This window comes from Ctenopharyngodon idella, chromosome 10, assembly GCF_019924925.1.
Source record: "Ctenopharyngodon idella isolate HZGC_01 chromosome 10, HZGC01, whole genome shotgun sequence".
In the NCBI taxonomy this organism is placed as follows: domain Eukaryota; kingdom Metazoa; phylum Chordata; class Actinopteri; order Cypriniformes; family Xenocyprididae; genus Ctenopharyngodon; species Ctenopharyngodon idella.
In genome coordinates this window covers 8,234,854-8,240,853 of record NC_067229.1, presented here as the reverse complement: position 1 = coordinate 8,240,853, position 6,000 = coordinate 8,234,854, and positions in this window count along the sequence as shown.

The following is a 6,000-nucleotide window of genomic DNA, read 5'->3' as shown; positions in this document are numbered from 1 at the left end:
CTCTGTTTGTTTTGAGTTTGTTCTGTTTTGGGGTGGGGGCAGGATAGGGGTTGGGGGATCTTCCCACGGCCCAACCAAGTGGGACGAGTAACTCCAACAAGGGAAGGAGAGAACGAGGATGGAATGAGTTGATATAGAATTGGACAAGTCCCAAAAAGTCAGACCTTCCAAAGAGTTTCATTCTCCTTTATTAACACAATCCTGACTTCCAAGTTGGTGCTTGAGAGTTCATGTGTATAGCATGGAAGGCATGGAAGTGCTGATGTCCCTAACAGGAATCCTAACTTGCTTAACCAGTAAGAATTCCTTTGCCAACAAGCATTTTTGGGTCCACCAGGTGGTCCAGCACTAACCAGCCTAGAAATTCATAAAATCAAAGTTAGTTGCCCAGGGGTGTACTTCTTAAAGGCATCGTTAGCCACATATGGTCCCATAGTTCCAACGAACATTCACAAACAACATCGCAATGTTGTGTGGCTGAAACTACAGCTCTCGACCTGCAGTTAGAAGCATAGTTTCTTGTTAGTATGACATGTGGCCTTCCATAGATCATGCTCTTGAGCAAAATAAGCAACTAACAGGCAGTACAGTCTATATCTCTCGTTTCAAAAATATACAAATTTCATTCTACATCTTTTAGTATGCCAAAAGAATGACAGCGACATTTTTGAAAAGCACACATTACACATTACTCTGGAACCCCGGAGTTTGACGTAAGTGGGAACCCTCAATGTAATCAAACATCTGCAAATGAAGCAAAAAAAAAAAAAAAAAACAGAGCAAAAGTACACTGAAAAAAAAAATATCCGAATTTTACGGAAAATAACTGATTTTTTTACGGTCATTTTCTTTTATTTTAAAATTATACTCAAAACTCTGTAAAATTACAAACAATGTATGTAAATTAACAACTCGGCTGTTATTTTATGTATTATGACATTAATGAAAAAATACAGTAATTCACATATTTTTTACAGAAAATTTACTGTATTTTTTATACAGTATTTTTTCTATTTTCTTAAATTACAAACAAATGTATGTAAAATTACAAAAATAATCAGTAATTAAACAGTAACAAACCAGTTAAATGATAAAACGGTCAAATGAACGGCAGCCAAAAAACCCTGTAGAATTAAAGTAAAATATCCTAATTTAAATAAACCGAAAAACACTGTTATTTTACCTGGTATTTCCTGAATTATTACAATCAAATACCTTCACAGTAAAAAAAAATCGTAAAAAAATGGTCAATGACTGGCAGATGTGGCTGCCAAACAAAAAACATTAAATTAAAGTAAAATATCCTAATTTAAATAAACCGAAAAACACTGTTATTTTACAGGTATTTCGTGAATTATTACCTTCACTTTTAAAAAAATCCTTAAAAAAAAAAAAAAAAAAAAAAAAAGGTCAATGACTGGCAGCAGCGGCTGCCAAACAAAGACCATAAAATTAATAAAATTAAAGTAAAATATTCTAATTTAAATAAAGTGCAAAAAACTTTAACAAAAATTTTCTTTAAATGTTAAAAAATACTTTTATTTTACAGGTTTTTCCTGATTTGATTCAAATGACTGGCAACAACAGAACATTAAACACTAACAGATCTCTCAAGATCTCAGCATCTTCACTTATTACAGTCTAGACTTTATTTCTTTTACACAAAGGTTCTTATTGAGAATTAAGGAGGTGAGCGTTTAGTTGAGCTCCTGACCCCTTGACTTTTTCCATGTTAGTTTTTCTCTGGCTGCTTTAACTGTGTGTTTCTGATGCCTGTTTGTTATAACAAAAAGTGCAGGAGAAACTCTGATCATATGATTTTGGCTGCTGATTGATGATATAGTTGTCATGAAGTGGCCTGATTTGCTGATTTCATTTAGTGTCAAGTTTCTGAGTATATTAACTGTTAATTTCATATGATTTACTGTGATATTGTGGAATCATATTATGATAACCTGGTATTCTGATTTTTAAATCATTATGCAGAAAATGTTTTCAAAAGGTTTTTTTTTTTTTTTTTTTTTTTTTTTTGGGAGACATCAATAATCAACATATGAATCTCAACAATGGTGACAATTAACAAAGCTTTTTTGTGACTTTAGCAGCTAGTTTTGTGACGTGAGTTGATCGGAATTTTTTTATTTTTTTTTTGTCACCTTTGTTGAGATTCATACTCTGATTCTTGATGTCTGTGTGAGTGTGTGCATGACCTTGACAAAACATTTTCTGCATAATGATTTAATAAAATTGTTTATAGTATTACAGCACTGCAGTAGTATTGGCATGTGAAATTACAACTAATTTTAAACAATTTAGTCAGAGACCAGACTCTTGTATCAGTGAATCAGACAACTTTATTATGACTATTTCATCACTTAAAAATTGACCAACATCATCTGATCAGAGTTTTTCTTGCTTTTTTTTTTTTTTTTTGCTAAAAGCAGCCAGAAAAGCACTATTGTTAAGGGTCAAGATCCCAACTAAAGCAAGCACTGACCAGCAGAATGGTGACTTCAAACTTTATTATTTTATTCAATAAAACATCAACATCTAAACCTCTGTTAATTCTCTAAGTGAAGATGATGAGATCTTGAGAGATCTGTTAGTGTTTAATGCTCTGTTGGGATTTAAAGGGTTTCTGTAGCATGTGTTTTGTGGGTCACCATTGTGCTGAAGAGTAGAGCCTGTGCTTCAGTCCAGAATGAGCCAGAAAACATTGGTGTTATGCTGTGTGTTGCTTTATTTTAGAGCCAGTAACATATAGTTACATTAATTCATTCATGTGTGCTTTTTCTGGTTAAATACAAGAGATTCACATTTTACAATGAATGTGTTTTGTTAGTAACAATTCAGGATATATGTATAAAACAACAGTGTTTTTTCTGTAAGAGTGTAACATTTATTTGTAACATTTTTAACATCTGTAACATTTATTTTAGAGACTTTGATTGGCAGCCCATTGCTGAAAGTCATCTGACCGTTTTTTTTGTTTTACAGTGAAGGTGTTTTATTGTAATAATTCAGGGAATACCTGTAAAATAACAGTGTTTTTCTGTAGAAAATTTTAATGAAAAATTCTGTTAAAGTTTTTTACACTTTATTTAAATTAGAATATTTTACTTTAATTTAAAGGTTTTTGTTTGGCAGCCATAGCTGACAGTCATTGACCATTTTTTTATGATTTATTTTTTTACAGTGTAGTTAGATGTGTTTGTTATTTACAGCAGCATCACAAAGAAATTACATAATTGCACTGTGGAGAAAGCTGCTTACTGACTGTTACATAGTGAATAAAAAATGTGATAATTTAAAAATAACTTGCTTTCTGTTATGTCCATAAGCTATTATAATCTGACATTAATTTGAACTCAAACCGATTAATTAGCATAAATTATTACTTCATCACTAGTCTCAGCTTCAGACGTCACGCCTATGGACCGCTGGCTGAACATCTGATACATATGGCACTTTAACTGGAAATGCTTCAGGATTTTCAAAGTCGTCATCTGACTGGTGAAATCTACAGGATGTCCGGGAGACGTGGGTGCCGCGTTCTTTAACGGTTCACATGGAAACAAAGATGCCGCGACGCGAAGCCAAACCCCCTCATGGAAGAAGAACTCTGTTGTGTTTACAACTGTGACAATGAGCGCTTATAGGATGAACAAAACGCTGGATTTTCAAAAGTATGTGAAGTATGTAAAGTTCGTGGCATAGACTCTTTAAAATACGAGTTTTACACACCGGTCTGTTATTGTAAGGACATCGATGTTACATTTTCATGCCCCTAAACATGACACGGAACAAAACAATCTGTGATTGGTTGATTTACATGTCGGTCAGATGGCCTCTGGGCAGTCCTTGGCTAATGAAAGCTGTTATGGAGTCCAGACCTTCTGCCATGAGTCTGAAGGTCTGGCTATGTGAGACTACTTCACCACCAGTGTGGCGTCATTCACAACAGTTCTTTTGTTGAACCAATGTGGTTCGAACAACAGATGTGCGACAAAGTTACTACAGTTTCAGGAAACAGTCATGACTAGTTAACATCTTCATTTGTGCATCATACTATGATTGTTAAGCAGTGAGTTACATTGTTGTACGGGAAACATCTTGTACTTTCTGGATATTGGTTGATCATGGAAGTCTTGATGGTTAAGCTAGTTTAAAGCAATGTGGGAACACCAGTATCCCAAAACACAACATGTCATGGTGATATTATTAGCAAGGTGGATATGGAAGCTGTCTGGGATGATTCCAAGATGGCCAGCAAGTGGATTGACTTCAGTGGTGTAGAGCTCAGTACCTTCTATCCCTACATCAACTATAAAACGACATCAAGTCTAGAAAACACTACATGGCTTTTGCCCAGATTGTCTCGACAATACACTCTAAAAAAATGCTGTGTTGTTTCAATCCATGTTTGGGTCAAATATGGACAAACCCAACCATTGGTTTTAAAAAAATTAACATATTTGCATATTTGACCCAAACATGGGTTGAAGCAACCCAGCATTTTTTAAAGTGTAGTTGCTTAAAGTCAAAACCAGTTGGCAGATTTGGGGCAGTTGGAGGTGACAGATTTACAGAAAATCACGTAGTGTATAAAGGGCACAGACTCCAGTTTTTTTGCTTTAGACTATGATTTCATATTTTGAGCCAATTTTAGAACACATATTGTTTTCATTTGTCATACTTCTCTTATCAACGTGACATGTGTTTCTGCATAAGTTTGTTGTGTTCTGAATGACTTGATCCTGAGTCATTTAGTGAATGATGACTAGTTTTTCTCTGCAACCATTTACAAGGCTGAATGGTGTATGTATGATACCTAGAGTTAAAAGTCATATACTGTATTCCATACTTTACTTTAACTTGCTTGTTGAGGAGGTGCTTCATGAGATTTCTGGATTGGAATGAATTTCTGGACTCCTGCTATCGCTTCAGGGTCCAACTTCCAAACCACAATAAACAAAGACATGGAAAATCATGCTCTCCGAATGAAAGATGACTGATGCTACACCAAGAGGAGTTGAGGAGCAGGTCACAGTTTGTTACTGTTGGAGTCCTAAATGGTATATTGGAGGAGATCTGTGGGAGATGGGAGTCTTGAAATAGAGATATAACTGGCAAAAAGAGGAGACGGGAGTGTTTCTGCTGCCCAGCGATCCATCAGCACTGTGTTCTCACCAGTGTAGATTTTCAGCAGCTGGCACTGCGCTCATACACACTCTCACATACACCATAAACCTTTTATTTCCTGTCTCTATCACTTGCTTAAATCACATAAACACACTGGTGATGAAAGATATGATAAGGATGAGAAGAAACAGAGCCGATCATATCGGGAACACTGAGGTTTTTAGAAAGGTTAAGGTAGTCTGTATGTCTGTTATGCTATGCTAAATGAAATGATTGGGTCATGCTCTCTCCTAGAACAGCTGTGAGCTCATTTTCTTCTGGTCACCTTACACTGCAAGCGAGTGGCGCAACACACCGTGACAAAACTAGATCATGCGCTTGTGGTGTAGATTGATTATAATGGCAGCAGTCTTGTTTGGTCTCATTACACCAGGAGATTGCAGTGTTGACAAGGTGTATGTGAGCCAACTGTCCCTATAAACACATACAAATATATCCGTGAGATTGTTAATGCTTAATGTGCGTGTGATTACAGACATGCCAGACTGGGATTTTGCTATAATGTAATGAAGCAATCTCACTTGCTGTCAGCTCTTCTGTGCAGCATCATCCATCATTTGGGTGTGCTCTGAGTGAAGATGTTTTGTTAAATCACTCGCTTTGGTTCTTCTAAAACGCCAATTGGAAGTCATTATTCTCTTTATGTTCTTAAAGGGACTGTTCACTCAAAATGAAAATTATGAAAATTCCAAAACCTGTATCACTTTCTTAGATACAAAGTGAGTCCAAAGAACACAAAAGCAGAAATTATGAATATTGTACTGGAGGCTCTTTTCCATGCAACTTCAATGAACTGGT